Source organism: Patagioenas fasciata, chromosome 4, assembly GCF_037038585.1.
Source record: "Patagioenas fasciata isolate bPatFas1 chromosome 4, bPatFas1.hap1, whole genome shotgun sequence".
In the NCBI taxonomy this organism is placed as follows: Eukaryota; Metazoa; Chordata; class Aves; order Columbiformes; family Columbidae; genus Patagioenas; species Patagioenas fasciata.
Window position 1 is genome coordinate 10,458,248 of NC_092523.1, and position 18,445 is coordinate 10,476,692.

Sequence of the window (18,445 nt, forward strand, 5' to 3'; positions counted from 1 at the left end):
CAGGTGATGAGTCACAGAAAATGCCAGCCCGTGTCTCCTTATAACCAGTTCAAAGTTCACATAATTTCACTCAGACTGTTACAGTTTGATGTGTAAACTTGCCTTGAAAACACTGCATTTCAAATACATTCTTCAATTTAAAGTGGGGTGTTGGGGTTTGTAATCATCTGTATTATGTCTGTCACAGAGTACATGCTCTTCAGAGCTAGACTGCAGGGTACCAGACAGCTTCCCAAGGAGACAGCAGTTCTTTGTTCATTTCTGGCTGTTTTTTGCTAATTAGTTGAATTCTTGGCACAGTCGCTGGACAGATGTCTACAGCGGTCACAATCACAAGACTGTTTTGGGTCTTCTGGTTGTTAGGTTTGGTTTCCAAGGAGCTTTCAGCTCCCTCTTCATTGTCTGTGCCCTTTTGAGTCATAGCTGTCCTCTCCACCACCTTTCTGAAGGGCAAGGCCATTTTTTACATAATTCTGAGTATAAACCTTTCTCATCCTGATAGCACTCCTATGTTTCTCACACAGCTATCTCGTTTAAGAATTGGAGCTGTATGTTAAAAGAACAAAAAAACTCAGAGGTGCCACCTCTACAGAGCTTTCAGTGCTTGCACTGGCTTCACCTGGATCTCACAGAAACTCCCAGCAAAATTCACCCTGAATGTAGCAGGCAATGGATTGAGCCTGATGAAATATGGCGTGATGGCTCAGGTGTTAAGGAACAGTGTGCTGGTACAGTTTATCAGGTGGCTGCAGAGATACCAGCTGAGGCACTCTCACAACGACAAGGGAACAATTTATATATTTTGAGAGCAGTGGTGATAATGCAAGAATGCTTGTACTGGTCATATGAAACGTCCATCTAGCCCAGGCTTTTGTTGGTGGTCGTTTGTGGTTTTTTTTGCATTTGGACTAGGTAATCGTTGTAGGTCACTTCCAACTGAAAACTATTTTATTCTATTTTTTCCCAACACCTAAAAAGGAGTGAACTTCTGGATGGAGAAGAGGTATAATTTTTTAACAACTGATGATGGGTTTTGCTGCTCAGATTTGCCCAGGCTCACTTGAAATCCATCTGAACTCCTAGCACCCACACCATCCTGATACAAGATTTACAGCCTAATTACACAACTACCACCCTTTGAGGTATTTGTCTGTAACCTTTTTGCAATGGGGGACTGGTGCTGCACAGAGTTTCCAGGCTGTGAGGCTTGATGGGTTTACACTACAGCATAAGGTGTTCTCCAGCTTGTTCTTGGTTCCCTTGCTAATAATTGCTCATATTCTGTTTGCATTTTTCTCTTGCTAAGCATTGAACCACCGGCTTTTCATAACTGTTACAGCCCCAATGCTCATTCCTCAGTGGTAGTGACCAGCTCAGGGTCCATCATTTTATCTGCTAAGTTAGGAAGATTTTTGCAATTATTTGCACTGCCTTTCAGCTTGTTTTGTTGTTCAGTATTATTAGGTCCCTCTTCACAGTCAGCACTTATCTTTACTGCCCTGAATAGCTTGATAACAGCACATTTTATCACCTCCCTTCTCGCAGTAAGTTTTGCTTTACAGTACTTTTATCATCACAGTTATGACTATGTTGAACAACTTTATTTCCAAGGAAGGAAAATGCCTTCCCTCACTGTGGAAAACTCTGTTTAACTACTGCCTCTTTTTATCCCATCTTTTAGCCATTTTTTTGCCATTGGTGCTCAGCTTCTTGAAAAGCCTTTGATGAGTAACTGCACTGAGGGTGTTATAGAAATCAATACAGGCTGTATCAGCCAGATTTCCCTTTTCACATGGCCAGTAACTCCTTTAGGGAACTCCAACAGATTCACTTGTGAGGCATAACTCCCTTCCCAAGAGCTACACTCGCTCCTCCTTAACACATTCTCTTTATTGCCTCTCCTACTCCTTTCATTACACTATTAATTCACCCTGGTGCAGATGTGATGTCTATAGATCCCTGACTCTCTCTTGGAACCATTACAAAAAATCACAATCACATTTATTGCCTTTCTCTTCTCAGATAAAATGTTGTTTTTAAAGTTAGAGCTAGAACTCCTAGAAGTCACATAGAACTCGTGGGAGAATACAGTCTTGTTCTGGTGACTATCTGTTTATCTTGTTCATTTAAACTATAGCCTTTTCTACTGATCATTCAATTTGTCACATATTCTCTAAAAACTCTCCCATAAAGAAAAGCCCTTGTATGGAAATTTCCCTAACTCTTTTTGAGAAGACATTTATTCAGCTTTTCTGTAATGCTCTGCTATGATCTTATGTTCTCGGAGGGTACCTTTAAACCTTAATCACATATTGACTCTATGCTGATTTTTTTTTGTATGTTTCCTGCTCTTGATGCATTTGGGAAAGGATTTACTGTCAGTTTTTATACTTTTTGCAAGTTACTCTTAAACAACAGTTCTGGCCTATTTTATTGTGCTTTTAAGCTGTTTAAATTTATTTTCTTCATTTGTACATGCATCAGTTTTTAAAGGATGCTGTAATAGATTCTACATCCTCACAGGATGAATAAGCAATAAAAAAATCTGCTGCAGTTTTGCTCAGTTCAAAAGGATGATTTCAGTGAGGATTCCTGCCAGAAAGAAGCTCAGAACAGCAGTTAAGATAGTTAACTAAGTCTTCATGCTGTCTGACCAGAATTTAAAGGTAACTATGGGACAAACAGAGCAAACATAGCCCACCTACAAAGAAAAATTTGAGGAAGGGCAGAAGGATGTCAGCATGGTCAAAGGGCAGGGTAAGGGTGACTCAGTGTGCTGTTGGTACAAAGCTGGAGACAGCCCCAGTTTCCCCAGCGACACTGGCCGCCCACACCAGCATCTTCAGCTCTCTCCAGCAGGCAGACGTAGGCAGGAGCTCCACGCTTCCTCTCACTGCTGACACCTTCAGCGCTGGGCTGCTCCTCCCTTTCAATGTCCTGAAAATCAGCCCTGCTCCTGCGAGATGCCTGCTTTCCCATTCTTCTAATGATGATTTAATACCTAAATCCTTCTATGTGATGTCGAAACTGTTAGCCACCGAGTTTTCTAGTATTCATAAGCATGGCTGAAGCTGAACACCTCTGAAAGGCTGTATTTCTGTGCTGAATTTTATGTCTTGGCCTTCATTCTTGGTGCGAGCCACCATTAAAAAAGGCTGTAGCCATGTGAGTAGTAATTTCCTACTGGAAACTTCACAGCCATACAAGTTCTGTCTCTTTGACAAGGTGAAAATAATTTTACTCACTAGACTGGAATTGTTCTGATGATTTCCGTTACCATGCAGTTTGCTGTAAGAGACTGGAAAGAGTAGGAGGAGATCACAGCATGGTGCACTCAAATCACGAATCTCATGTTGGAGGTTTAGCAATGTGGTATTTGGGATTCTCTGCCTCTGCAGCTAGATTTCATTTGCTCAGTTTCAAAAGGGAAAAAGAGCACTCTATCTGGAGACAATTTTCAGTCGCTATAAATGTGCTTACTGTCATTTTTATTGATGTGCTTAGTGTGAAACCAATTACTGCATTTTGGATTGTAAGGAAATATTTCTTTGGAATATATGATGGAAATGGAAGGCTCTCACCTGTCTTATCAAAACACAGGTTAGCAGACGAGGTTATGTGGGAAAAGTTCATACTTCCTGCTAATAAGAACAGGCAAGTTAAGGCAGATGCATTCTTCTAGTCTCAATAATGGCCTTCTCCTCACTTAATAAGTATAATCACGCAGGCTGAAAATCCCAGCTATCCAGAATGTGGTTATTTCCACCGAAGACCAGGTAGGTGACAGATTCCTTTCTTGGAATGTCTATGAATCCTTGTTTTTCAAATACTTTTCATGTTCTTCCTAGATATCTCATACAACTGCAAAACATGTTAGTCAAATGTTCATCCCTGAGTCTCCCACGACAGAGCTCAGTAGTGCAGACGTCAAGCCCAAATTCTAGCTGCTTCAGCACAAGCATACTGAAAACCAGGCAGAAGAGATTGTTGCTTTCTGTTGAGAGGAATGATAGAATATGATTGCAAATGCAGTGCAGCAAAAAAGACAGGGAATAATTTGTGTTGCCAGCAACAGTAATGACCACAGGCAGATCAGTTTCCTCTCCGCCTGCGCTTCAGCAAGACTGTAATGTTGAAGACAAGGGGCGATGTGCTAGCTGTCAGCCAAATATGTTAGAGAAGTATTAGTGAGTTTATTTCCTTAATCTTCAGCCGGAAAGCATTACAGAAATAGGCAAAATGCCTTCATAAAGCCTTGCTTTTTCTGGCATACTTCCTCCATCCATAATAAGTTGTTCTGTCTCTGCAGGGATACACTTGGGCTCTGGAATAGGTTATGTAACTTAAATTAATTGCAATATCTGTCAGCATTAAAAGAAAAAAGAAAAAAAAAAAAACAACAAAAAAAGCCCAAACAGAGGCTTTATTTTTACCAAAGCCTTGGTAAGAGTCCTATAAACACAACAGAGAACACCATTAATGAAAACATTTGCTCTTTTTTAGATCTCTTTGTCTTTGGAATTTAAATATTTTTCATGTGTCTCTCAGTGTGTTCCCCGGTTGGGAGAGAAGCTCAAAGGACCTGCAGTGAGCAAAACCAAACCTGGCCGCGATTCTGGGGTAGGACAATAGATTGAGAAATACCTGAGCATATTTAAAGCAGTAGGTGTGTTGCATATTGAAACAAGCAACCCAGTCCTGAATCCAATAGTCAGAAATGTTGTTAGCATTGTATCACAGTACCAGCTTTCAATCTGGCTATAACTACTATTTTTGTACTTGTACAATGTTCTGATGCTTCGCAAGCAGAATACAAGTACGTGAAATTTGACATGAATGCTTCTGTTCCTTGGGGCCAAGCACGTGTTAGTGCATGGTTTACAGGGTAATTGGTAGAATTACAAATAAACAAACCAAAATCCAAGCAAGCCTCTCACCCCACTCTTACCCCCAGCCAGGTTTGCATTTTGGGTGATGCTCGGTTTGGCGCAGACAGCTTTCTTTGGGCTTTTTACAACTTCTGTGCCACACGGCTGCATAAGAACTAAAAAAACCCGAAAAACTCCTCTAGATCAGATGGAGCTTGAAGTGTGTTGTGAGCCTTCACAAATGGGAAATTCAGTATAAGGAGAGATTCTGCAAGAAACAGAAAGAAAGACTCGTCAGTGAAGGTAAACTGTGTCTCAAGACCAGGAAACAAGACTTGCCAAAAGCCAAGCTAAATTAGACATGCAAAGGGAATTATAACAAATAGACCAAGGGTTTGCAAGCACACTAAAAAAAAGTAAAATGAAAAAGAGAACAAGGAAAGAGGAAGCAGGGCTGCAATGCAGTGAGGGACAGTGTCTTTCTCAGAATTCTTGATGAGCTGGCTAATGAAATCACAAATCTTTTCATAAGTCTCTTAGGTTGTGAACCTAGTCCAGCTAAAAATTACGTACTATTTTTCATAATGAGGCTTATGCAAATTCTGTATTTAAGAAGAGTGGATGTGAAAGCAGCATCACAGCTATAGTTACTTCAATCTGATTTGTTATATACAAAATTGAAGAAAAAAATAAGGGTATAGAGATAACTGGGATAAAATGGAATTATGTTCCTCAAAGTAGACCCTGCCAGAGTAGTTTGATCATTCTCTTTGATAAAAGCAAGGATTTTTTAAATTAATGTTATATTTACTGATAAAATGAAGTTGGGATCTTTCCTCACTACAGAAGATTATTGCAATTCCAAATAACTGGGTGGCTTCACTGACTAGAATAATGCCAGTTCAATAGTATATAACACAGTTGTGAGCTAGTAAAAGCTTTAGGTACAAGTAACAAGTTCATTAGTTTGAGACAACAGAGCAAGAACAAGCTCATAAAATAATTATGATTTCCTGACGTTACAAAAGTGTGAGCCTAAAAGGCACAGTGTTTCCAGGAGGAACAAGCAAGTGTTTGAGTCCTCTCAGCTGGAACACTGTGTGAAATTTAGGTCAAACAGAAAGCTCAGCTTGTACAAAAAGAAAACTGAGCTCAGAAGAGAGATGGAGAAGGGCCTGTCACCCACTAATACAGTTTGTATAAAGGCTTCTCAGTTTAGCCTTCAGTTTGGGCTTGGGGAACATTTTTCTTGCTAAGGACCAAATTTGCCTTTTCCACACGTTTGGCAGAGCACATGTTAACACGCTCCACTACCCAATAACAACACACACCCTAATTTTAATCGTGGGCTGTACCCTATAAAATGAAGTCACGGGGCCTATTCAGCCAACAAAATGAAGGTTCCCCACACCTGCTTCAGCTTAATGCTGTCAATGCACTAATCCGTCTTCTCTGGAGACTGAAAGTTCTGAGTTCAGTCAGGCAGGAAAATAAATGCTGTAATTTCCACCAACAAAGTCAGGACGTTCTGACACAGAACTCGCACTGAAATCGGTGGAAGTTCTACACACAAAGAGCTTTCCCGCTTGCGGTCTTCGTACGGGACTGACTTGTGTTCCGCAGCCTGCCCACGGTCGCAGACAGCTGGCAATCTTGGTGCAACAGAAAGCAAAGGTTGCTGCTGGCTGCAGTGGATACACACATGTGGGGAAGTTTAAGAAACTTCATTTTCCTTAGGCCCTGCCAGTACAATTACTCCCTTGTGCTCAGAAATGACCTTTTTCTTTACATAGCAACTCCTTCAAATACAATAGTAGGTGTCAACAGCGCTGCATTTATGTTATACATCAATCAAAGCTCATCACTAAACCACATTTTCTAACCAGGTTTTGCTAGTCTCTGTTGTACTTAAAACACACCGGGCTTCATTTCACAGATCAAGCTCTCTCTCTTCTGCATTTAGAAGAGGGATTCTCTTTGCTACTTTGTACTACAGATTTCTGTGAATGACAAAACTACTAATAAATGGTATTCACAGGAAATATGGCGTCACCTTATTTTCTGACCACAGAAGCCATTCTAATGTCATTGTAAAGGTTAAAGGCTTTAAAACTAAATGGAAGTATTAGCTGACTTAATCACCAAAGGAATCTGCTGCTTTTTATTCAAAATTCTACAAAAAATCTACAAAATTATGCAAAGAACAACGTTTAAAGAATATTACTTTATTAAGTGCTCTTTTCCAGGTGCATTCTTATTACAAAAGTAAATGAACTTAAACCTGACCACTTTGTACCTGTCACAGCGGTACTAACGATAGTAATACCACTTAGTGTATCATTTTTACAAGACAAAAAATGCATTCTAAGTTGCTGGGCATTTTAAAATAGCTTTTTGATAGATTTTTTAAAAATATTTTGCTTCTGTGTATTTTTTAATGTTGCAGATTTTTCAATTTTCTGCTCATCTTATTTAAAAAAAAAAAAAAAACAACACAACCCTTTTTCCCCCACACTTTTTCAGTCAGAAGAAGAAATCTAGGGTGTAAGAAAAGGCAAATGGAGAAACAAATGAAAGCCTAAGATAATCTAAAATACTGAGTGAAATAAAAGCATATCTTCATACTTAACATGTGAGAATGAAGTGAATGTTCATCTTAGCAAATTTTAAAAGTCACCTTTTAGAGCACTTAAAAATACTTTTCTAACTGTGTAACATCTCTTGGGGGTACAGGTGAGCTGCTGAGTAACGGGCTGTAGCTACCACGGATATGGAGAAAACCTGGATAAAATGAGAGCTGAGCGTGGAGGCAGCCCAGGGTCTCAGTGTGTGGCCAGTGTGGTTGGCAGAGTCCTGGGCTGTTTCGGATATGACTGCAGTGCTCATGGTAACAGCAGCAGAGCACTGAGGCACCCCAGCTCCTGCCTGCAGAGCCAGCCTGGGTGCACGTGGGCCAGGCTGCACGTGCCACTGTGTCCCTTACGCTTCCCCGGCCCTGAGCTGGCCCCTGTGCTGCTGCAGCCGGGACAGACCTCAGTCAGTGCCCCCACCTACCTCCCACTGGGTGTAGGTCACTCGCAAATGATCTTCACTGTTTGCAGGTATGACACAATCTGCTTTCACCCTGTCCCTGGTAGGGACCTGTGGCTGACCTTGGTGTCAGATAAAACCTGATCTTACCAAGTAGTATCCTCCGGGGCTGTGACCTTTTATCCCCGCATCTGGCAGGCCTGAGACAGTGGCTGATATTAACAGGGCTCATGAGGCTGCTGAGAGTATCACAGAATCACAGCCTGGTTGGGGTTGGAAGGGACTTCTGGAGATCAGCCAGTGAAACTCACCTGCTAAAGCAGGTTCGCCAGAGCAGATCGCACAGGAAGGTGTCCAGGCGGGTTTGAATGTCTCCAGAGGAAGAGACTCCACAACCTCTCTGGGCAGCCTGTTCCAGCGCTCTGGCACCCTCGATGTAAAGAAGTTTCTCCTCATATTCAGATGGAACCTCCAGTGCTTCAGTCTGTGCCTGTTGCCACCCATCCTATTGTTGGGCACCACTGAAAGGAGTCTGGTCCCATAGTTTTCAGCACGCATGGCACTGACAGAGCCAAGCGGTGCCTATGGCTTTTCATAGAATCAGTTCAGTTGGAAGAGACCCTCAGGATCATCAAGTCCAACCATAACCTAACTCTAGCACTAAACCATGTCCCTGAGAACCTCGTCTAAACACCTTTTAAACACCTTCAGGTATGGTGATGCCACCACTGCCCTGGGCAGCCTGTTCTAATGCCTGAAAACCCTTTCCATGAAGAATTTTTTCCTAATATCCAACCTAAACCTCCCCTGGTGCAACTTGAGGCCATTTCCTCTTGTCCTATCACTTGCTATTTGGGAGAAGAGACCAGCACCCGGGTTCACCCAGACCCTGGCGGGGGGCAGCCCCTCAGGCACAAACGCCCGCGCTCCGGCACGGTTGTACAGCCCAGCCCACTCCCCGCCCAGCCCTCCCCCGGCGGCCTCCGCCGCACGGCCGGCTGAGCAGGGACGGCACGGGTCGGTGCCGGCTGCCAGGGGCTCCCACCGGCGGCGTCGGGGCGGGCGAGGGAGGCGGGCCCGTCCCAGCAGGTGAAGGAAGGGGCGGGCGCTGCGGGCACGGCTGTGGAGCGGCCGGCGTGGCCGCTGCCTCCCGCGGAGCTGAGCCGAGCCGAGCCGCGGCTGAGGTAAGCGCCCTCTCCCACGGGATCGGGGGGAGGCGGACGCGTTCCCTCCTCCGTCCCCCATCAGCAGCCCCTCGCGGGGGAACGGGGGCGGGCCGGGGCCTGGCCCGTGCTCGTGTCTCCCTCCCCGCCGCCCCAGTGCGGTCCCGGACGGCGCCAGGAGGCTCCCTGTGTGAGTCACAGGGAGCTGCGGGAAGCGCCACGGCCGCCCCGCGGGAGAGCCCCCGTGCCGGGCGGGAGGGCGAGCGGGGAGCGGCGGGGGGGTCTTCAGCACCTGGCGCTGCCGCCGGGCGGCGAGGTGCTGGGAGGGGGCCGGATTCCCTCGGGAGAACTTCTGGAAGGTTCCCCGGCTTGGTCCGTGTCCCTCGACAGCCACGCGTCTCTGGGAACACGGGTCTTTGTCACCGCGGCTCTGGGGAAGGTGCCGTTCCCGTGCCTGTGAGGGGAACGGTGGAGAGACCCGTCGTGTATCCCTGTCCTGTGTGTTGACACCTTCAGTCGGTGCTTCTTTGGTCACCCGCAGGTGGAATGTGGGATGGAGTCGGTTTGGCAAAGCAAGTCTGCCTGTGTGAGAAAAAAAGGCTTTTCAGGAAAAAAAGAGTGTAGGTGCTTTCCTTCAGGAAGGAAAAGATGAAAGAGTTGGACTGTTTTCCTCCTTGTGCTGAGCTGCAGCTTTGGTGTTGAGCTGTGAGCATCAGCAGCAATGTTCTAGCACCTATCCAGTCATAATATAAGTGCATGTTAAAGACAAGACTTTTTAGTTATGAAGTACAAAGCGCAAATGTATTTTTGACAACGTTTTCTTTAGTGTTATCGTCTTTAAGCCTCTTCAATCTTGGAAGCCCCCTCATCCCTACTTTGGTCACCTCTGTTTATCATAGAATCGGTTCAGTTGGAAGAGACCCTCAGGATCATCGAGTCCAACCATAACCTAGCTCTAGCACTAAACCATGTCCCTAAGAACCTCGTCTAAATGCCTTTTAAACTCCTCCAGGGATGGTGACTCCACCACTGCCCTGGGCAGCCTGTTCCAGTGCCTGACAACCCTTCCTGTGAAGAATTTTTTCCTAATATCCAGTCTAAACCTCCCCTGGCACAACTTGAGACCATTTGCCCTGGTCTGATCACTTGTTACTTGAGAGAAGAGACCGACACCCTCCATGCTACAGCCTCCTTTCAGGTAGTTGTAGATCTGAAGTTCCCATTCATCTACAGGTGTAGGCTCTGTGCAAAGGATGTATTGTACTTCTGGTATCAGTAGGGAGCAAGGACACCTGGCATGTCTTTGCTTAATTTGTCAGCTTTTATCCCACAAGTACCCAGTGCAAATTGGCAGCAACTTAAGGATACTGATAAGCTGAATGAGTTGAGAAGGTGGATGAATGTTTCCTTTTCTACTGTTTTATCTGCTAAGACCACTGTGCTGTGGGTCTTGATGATGCTAACAAAGAACAGGTCAGTAGTGGGGCTGAACCAGCCTTGTACCTTTTCTAACTTCATCATTGCAGGTGAAGTGTTGCTAGGTGGATGTCAAAGAGTCTCTCCTGCTGGTGTATACACTCTGTGTGGCCAGTACACAGGCAGGACTTCAGTTTCCTGTGTGAAATTAGCTGCATTAAACTGGTAGATTTCCTACTGTGAAAAACGAATTTCCACTTTCACTCTACTTTTAGTGTCATAGGGGTTATGAAACAAATACAGATCTGAATCGTTATACACCTCTTCTGTTTATTTTTAGTTGTATTTCCATGGGAAATGTAGAGTTAGAGCTTCTGCAGTACATTTCACTCACGTACCTCTTTCATGCTACAGACAAAAGTAGAATTAACTTGCTGCTTTTCTTTTAGACATAAAACATGTTTCTTCCCCTTCCTGTTTCTGATTTTGGAGCCATCTTGCTTTTGCAAGAGAACTGATTAATAGATACTCCTTGCCAATATTCCATTACTGAGGAGTCAGTACTGGGTCAGCTTAGCAGTGAGTTAAATGCTGTTTCCTGTTTGTAATGTTTTTGTTTTAAAATCTCCCAGCTCTCTTTAAACTTCTCCACAAAGGATGATAAATATAATGCTAAAACATCCAGAAAACAGAGAGTTGGTTGGGTTTTTTTTTGTTTGTTTGTTTTTTTTTTGTTTGTTTTGTTTGTTTGTTTGTTTTTTTAAGTTATAAAGGAGAGAGATGGCAGTTCTGAAAAAGGTTTAAAGTTTTCAAAGCAATGAGAATGAATACACAAATATAAATTCCTGCAGGCACGTCAGGCAATGAGAATTACTGTGTTTGAGGTCAATTTGACCAGTTGACAATGAATGTGTAAGGTCCTGCAGGTATATGAACCTCCTGTACTTCTAAGACCAGACTTCCAATCGAATTTTGTTGTTAGCAAACTTAGTTAACCTACCAAAAAAAAGGGGGGGAGGGTGAGAAGTCACCTTCAGTTTTTTACTTAAACAGGCATGGAGTAGTCTCCTTTGATAGAAAACCAAACATGGCAGCCACTTTGGTAATGAATACTAAGTGGAAATGAAAATACACTAAGAACTGTTACCTTGCTCATACAACACTGAGACACAAACATGGATGACCAAAAGGCACATGTACACTTGTCATTTTACCTGTAGGAAAAGTGCTTTTGACATGCAAACCCTTGTAGTTACATTGTTTGCTCTTTGTCTGGTATCACTTAGATTGTTAGTATGTTTATTCCTACGCCTTAGAGTACAGTAAGATTGCGGTACTGGGGGAATATATGTTTTAACTTGATGACATTGACTTAGTGTTGGTATATCTTCCAGTCTGTTTGGCACGAGATGTTAGACAATGGGTAATTTAGGCTTTGTTCAGATTACCCAGCAGTTTCATAAGTTGTTTGGAATGTGCAGCCCTGTGAGTATTGTCAATTAGTTGTTGCTGACTTAAGACCAGATATTAAAAGTACTTGCAGATGTAAGTTAACCTATTATTTGTAAAACTGTTTAGTTTGTATTAGTGTAAGATCAGGATCTTGGCTTACTACTTCTATCAGACCTTGCAGGAAAGTTCCTACAAGCTCAGACTCAGCAGAATTGGTGGACAGCTCTATAAACAATGATGAGGACTCAGTTACCAGGGGACTTCCAGAGTAAATTGCTGTGTTTAGATTTGAAAGTATTGGTTGATACAATGATTCTTCCACCATGTGTTTTGTCTTTTGATGGGGATTTCTGATGGAGAAAATAACCTCCTAGGTGGCTACTCCTCTCTTGTACAGCTGAGCTTTCTTCTGGCCTTTTATTTTTTTTAAGGTAAACTAAATTCATGAAGGCATTTCCTGATGATATTGCTTCATATTTGCTTTTGAACTTATACTGTAGTGGAACAGTGTCTGGAAAGGAGCTGGGAGTCTGGAAAACAGAGGGACTTAAGGCAGCCTCAAAGGTAATCTGAGAGATACAACACATCATTGTAAATACAATACTAAATAGAATGTGCATTTTTTTATACTATTATCACATGTACATATGTCAACATCTATTCCTCTAATATTTACAGACCATCACTAACTCTCTTGCTAATAAACACCTCTTCTATGCTAGCATGTATAGACAAGTTATGCCTTTTGCGATGTGTTCAGGAATGAAGTCCATTCTGTAGTTTTGATCAGTATAACTACACTGATATAATTGTAAACTTTAAGGAATTATCTATCATGCTATGTATCACAAGTGTACATATAACCAGGTTTCTCGCTTAGGATAGGTGACTGGATTAGAGCATATCACAGAATTCTCGATACACCATACTTTTTGAGACCAATATGCTGTCTCCACAGTATTTTTTCCAAAACCTGTTTGAAGGTTTTTTTTCAATCTTGCCTCTTCTCCATAAACTTCTATGCTGAATTTCTTATTTTTGTTAAAAAGAAAGGGGGGTGAAGAGTTCACATTTCATTTAACACATGCAAGAATCTGAAAACTATTTTTCCTGAGGTAAGGGATGAATTTTAAACATGGCAATAGTTAGGGGAGAATACAGAGACATAATTTCCTATGGAAACAAACCTGGATGTTCTCCCCCATACCAGCATAACTGAAACAAGCTATTTACTTTACTTGCATGGCAGCTCATTTCCAGTAATGACCCAGTTCTTATAACTTCCATGGTGTTGCTATTGCAGTGGTTACGCATATCTAAATATCTCTGGCAGAAAGATATTTAAAGATTATGTACAGTGCGGAGAAGGAATTACAAACATTCAGAAATCAAACCTTGTCTTCAGCTCCTGCCAACTTTGTTTTTGGGAGCAGAGAAGAGAATAGCTTGCATGTCTGTTCGAAGGATTCCTATTGTATCTTCCTGCTGCAGTCACAGGCTGGTTTAACCAGATTAATTCAGCAACACCTAATCTGTAGCTAGGGCTCTCTCTAAAGTAGTTCTGGCAAATCTTAACCTCATGGAAAGCGGACATTCTGGATCTGTCTATTAAAATGGTTGTAAAGAGCTGACCCAGATAGCTGGTGAGAAATAAGCAAGTCTTTGGCTAAGTTTAGGAATAGCTGCTTGCTGAATTTTGTTGGTGGTTTAATCTTCATAACAGTGGTTGCCCAGAGGTAGGGAAAGCAGACATTACAGTCTTATCTTTCTGGAAAAGCCACAGCTAAAACTGCCAAGAAGGCCAGGGAACTCCTGTGTTCATCCTCTTTATCTTTGAAAATTCTCCCTTTTCAGCTGGTTATGGTTAAAGCTCTTTGGATTTTTATTTTGTTTACGCTAAATTGTAACATTGACTGACAAAATAATGTATGATCAGGATTGTTTCTCTGCTAATGGAGCAGTAGGTACATTTGAATCATAGGTCCCTTCTGCCTTCCAGGGAACACGTATGTTTTTAACTCTCTCCTTGCCCCTCCAGTGCTCTTGTAGTGTTGATTTGGCAAAGAAGGAATTTCCCAATTCAAGCTAGTTTTGTGTCCTTACATTTTTAAAATGTAAACTTTTTTTTCTGTAGTTAAATGCTGTCACTCTACAGCAATTCTGCAAAACCAGGAGATTTGTTTTTGTCATTGTAGACCATTTCCTTGGATATGTTAGGGCAGGAAGACAGGAGTATTGTGTTCTGTTCTTTATGGTGTGACTGACTTTAGTTTATGTAGGCGGTGATACTGTATATTGTAATGTGTTTGCACTTGGGGATGACTGGTAATTCCTGCTGATTCCAAATGGATCTAGGTGCCTAAGGGGACTTTCACAGCATGGAAATGGCTTTCACTCTCATGGAACACTTAGAAAACTTAATATCTGTACATAGGTTTGAGATTACGTTACAAAAACTTTGCACTGGCCCATGTAAACAGATTGTGAGTGTTGTTACTTGATGTAGTAGACGTTGCAACTAAATTTTTTTTACAACATAATCTATAGTTATGGATTTCTGTATAGATAGAGCCCAGTAAAGAAGATAACTGTGTCACAGACTGGAGCAGCGGCCTCGTGCCATGTGGATCGAGACTCACTATGTCAGAGTGTAGACATCCTTTTTTTCAGTGTGACTTGTTTGTTCACCTTTTCTTCACCCTTTCCCACTGTCCAATAACTGCATTATTGCCGTTTTACCATTTTCAGCACATCTGTGAGAGTGGTAACAGTCTGGCCTGAATCTTCAGGCAGAGAGGGGGTTTTTTGTTTGCTTTCTTCTTTTCTTGTCAAAATGCCATGAAAGACGAGAGGTGGCTCAGCTATTTACCTTACCAATTACTTTTAACTGTGCTGTGCAGCAATACCACAATATGTGGTTTGCATGTATGAAGCAGTACTGCACTGATGCTAGAATTCAGGCACTGTAGCAGTTTTGGCGAGTTTAAAAAAAGAAACCCCACACTGACTGACTAGTGCTTCTAGACAGCAGCTGCTCACACCCAGAGCAGAGTAGGAGCCGCAATATGTAGAGCAGAAATTTACTAAAGGACCCAGTTGTTAGCATTAGATATTAATACTTTGTTACGGTTAATCTCTTGTTTTACGGCTAGTTTATTAATTTCCCGCACCCTGATTTAACACAGATTACCAAGTTCTGGTTAAGTGATCAGTCCCAACTTGCTGTAGAAAAACAACCTGCATTTTGGAGTTTGAATTATTTTCCTCATTCTTGCTTCTGGCAGTACTTGGAAAGAAAAGGCTGGCAGAGTCCAGTGGTACCCGTGTGCGTGTCTGGAACTGTTGTTACCTCAGAGATCTCTATTTGTCTAAGTCTTGACTAGAGGGAGAGATGATGGGAAGTGTGCTGCAAGACTCATCATGAAAGGTGATTTATGGATAACAGAGACATGACTAAAAGCATATCCAAATAACCATGAGCAGAGACAATAGTAAAAGGAAGTAGGAAGATTTAGGATTCCTAGGTTTAGTGCTTATATGGTCAAAAAAATGAAGAAAATGTGCTGGATGATGGAGATGTAGTATGCATATATGGGTTTTCTCTCTGTTAGGACAAGAATGTAAATTTAGTTTGGGGTTCAGTGACATGAACTGTGTTGATAGTTGAGTGTAAATGCACTTCTTCATTGTTCAGGTCAGCCAATCTGGACCTGCCAGCTGAACTGCATCTTTTGGTGTTATTCTGCTTTAACAGATGGAAATAAGGTCAGGTCTAGTTTAGCTGGCCATCTTCCTATTTAGATGAACCATGAACCTGTGCTGTGCAATTTAATAATTAATCCTAAACCAAGGCAAGGCAATTCTAAATGTTCTTAAATCAGAGTGACTTTAAATAACTCCAGCTTCATCTTGTATTAGCGTTGAGTTTTTCATTTACAGATACGCAAAATAAAGAAGAAGAACCCTTGGAGGAGGTAAATCTTACTTAACACATCAGCTTCCACATTCATCTTCAGTTCTTCTCCAGACAAACAGGCTTCCTGCTCCCCAGGAGGGCTTTGCTCTGCTGAAATCGGCCACGGAGATATCTTTATCTTTAGGCAGCACTTTGGGGCACCATCTCGGATCCCGAAACAGGTCTAATAAGCCTTGTTTTCATTTTTCGTGTAATAACTGCTTAGTAACAAAAAAAAAAAGAGAGGCGGAAGTAGATAATGTTGTGAATACCTCAGTCTTCTCTGGTTTAATATGGCTTGTAAAACAAAAAAAAAAGGTGGTTTGGTAGGAAGCTTTGTTTCCCCGTTCTATTTTTATCTTCAGCTACTGTAATGCTAGACATTAATCATCATTCTGGAAACAGTTATTTTTATAAATATTTGCATATTTTCCTATTAAATAAATGGCAGTCTTTTGAGGTGGGGAAAAAACTCGTTTTGAGTGTAAAAGTCTCATGAACTGTGATTTTTGAGGTTATACCCTGTTGACCCTATAGAAGTAGAAACTATATTTGATCTGCAATTTAATTTCAATGTCTGCATGTGAATCTTGCTCCAAGTTAAAATCACTTTGAAATGGTGCTTCATCTTGTGTTTTATTAGTTATCTTAAATTATTTTACAAGACTTATCATATTTCTTAATATTCTGAGTTGAGTGAGGGACAATCTCTCTATTGGTGTATTTTCAAATTTATTAAAACTCATCTATAGACTAAAAAGTTTTGGTTTAAATGCAACATCCTTACAAATTTCACCTCAAAGTCTACTTAATTCCCCTTAATTTCAAAAGAAGTTGCTTGCATGCCTCTAAATGCTGAGGCTGACATTCAAACCAGAAGGCAGTTAACCTTGAGAGCTAGTTCCTGCAACCAAGAGGTAGAGGCTTAAATTATTAGTCGCTAATCTTGTGACCACCCTGCAAAAAAGTGTAAATCATTACCTTGATGTTGCTTAACAGTAATTCCATTACAACATGTCACATAATTGTTTGTTTCTCCTAGACCGAGCTGGAACTTGGTATACACTCTGAAGAGGCTAAGTTCAGTGTATTACAGTTGCAAGACGGTTATTTCCTCAAGTGAGAATGTCTCTTATCTTGCTATGATCTTATTGCAGAGATCGCGTAGGTTGTTATTGAACATTGTTCTTTCATTACGCACACTCCTAAATCTTTTACACATATTTGAGCAGTTGCACTGTTTTGACCAAGGCTATGTACTGAAGTCAGCTTCTGGTATTTCCCGATACTAATGAAACTACACTTTAGATACCTAGGCTCATGTAGGAGCTCGTCTTCTTCCGTTTTCTTGTTTTCTGTACTTTCCTGTATTCCTGGAAGGATTAGCATATTTTTCTACTTCACGTCCTGATAATAATGTAGAGAGAAATTTAGTACAAAGGAACTTAGGCTATGAGCCTCCAGGCCCTTCTGACACATGAAAGGCTTATAATTACCTAATTGGAGATGGATCTGATCTGTAGACTTGACTAATCGAAATGAGTTATGTTGAGGCAAACAAGTGACCTGGCTTGCACAGCTGCTGAGCATCTGCAGCTGTTAATTGCCTTTCATCAATCAGGCTTAAACATTCAAGCTTTCCACTGTAATTTTTCAGTCAGTTAATCAGGCTCTGCTATCATTCCACGTAGGTATGTTTCCAAAGCACTGTGCAGTTTTAAGTGAGTGGGATTTGTATATAGAGACTTGTACATGTTGTGTGGAGAAATCTGCTTTCTGCTGTCAAAATGGGCAGATCTCCTGTAGGAGCACAGGACATCAATACTGTGCAGTCTCTGTTGTTTGGTGTCTAGGAAAGAGTACTTACCGTTGATTTCTAACTTGCATTAGGACTGTATATAAGTGAATATACTCAGCTGCACATTAACCAGAAGGGGTTTTCTGAGAAGACAAAATGCCCATTGAAGCAGCGGCAAATGAGTTTTGCTATAAGACTAGTAGTTCTTTTCCCCCTAAAGAGCATGAGGTAGAAAACTACCTTGAGGAATACAAATGGGATGATGTACAACAGAATTGTGATCCTGGATTTAGGAGTACTCAAACAAATGATAAGATGATGTATAGTCTGGCTCAAGTTTATTCCAGTCCCACCATCAATAAGCTTGTGTGGGTACTCTTACTCAGCAGTAAGTTAAGCATGGCAGACTGCGGGGATTATGCTAGCTGAATACTTGATGTGTGACTCTGCAGTGGGGGAGGGAGGGAAATTTGGAAGGGAAAGAGGAATATTTTAAGTGTGCTTTTCATGTTTGAACTAGAAGAACAGAGTTAGATTTCCTATAAGAGACTAGAGAACTGTTAGTCTATGATTGTATTTGTGGGAAGCTGTTATGGGAAGAGCTTGCAATGAAATCCCTTTTTCCCTCTGAACTCAAAGCCACAGTGAGTCATTGCGCTCCTTCTCCCCCCCAAAACAAGCCTTCATTTCTGTCCCTGGGCAAGTATCACAGCTGTTATGGAGATATTCGTAGCTCAAAAAGCCGCTGATCGGGGTGGCTGAA

The 18,445-nt window shown here is 41.8% G+C and overlaps 1 protein-coding gene across 3 annotated transcripts in view; it reads left to right on the top strand.

Annotated features, from left to right (window-relative positions):
• Positions 1–8,915: 8,915 nt before the first annotated feature.
• Positions 8,916–18,445, top strand: part of SH3BP2 (SH3 domain binding protein 2) — a 39,719-nt gene continuing 30,189 nt past the window's right edge. The window contains exons 1-3 of one of the 3 annotated variants that reach the window (XM_071808498.1): positions 8,916–9,082; positions 15,869–16,066; positions 16,927–17,003. The gene's annotated coding sequence lies outside the window, so the exon portion shown is untranslated. Of the gene's footprint in view, positions 9,083–9,147; positions 9,252–15,868; positions 16,067–16,926; positions 17,004–18,445 lie in introns of those variants that run through there. The other 2 variants (XM_065837747.2, XM_071808499.1) reach the window with 2 other exon arrangements.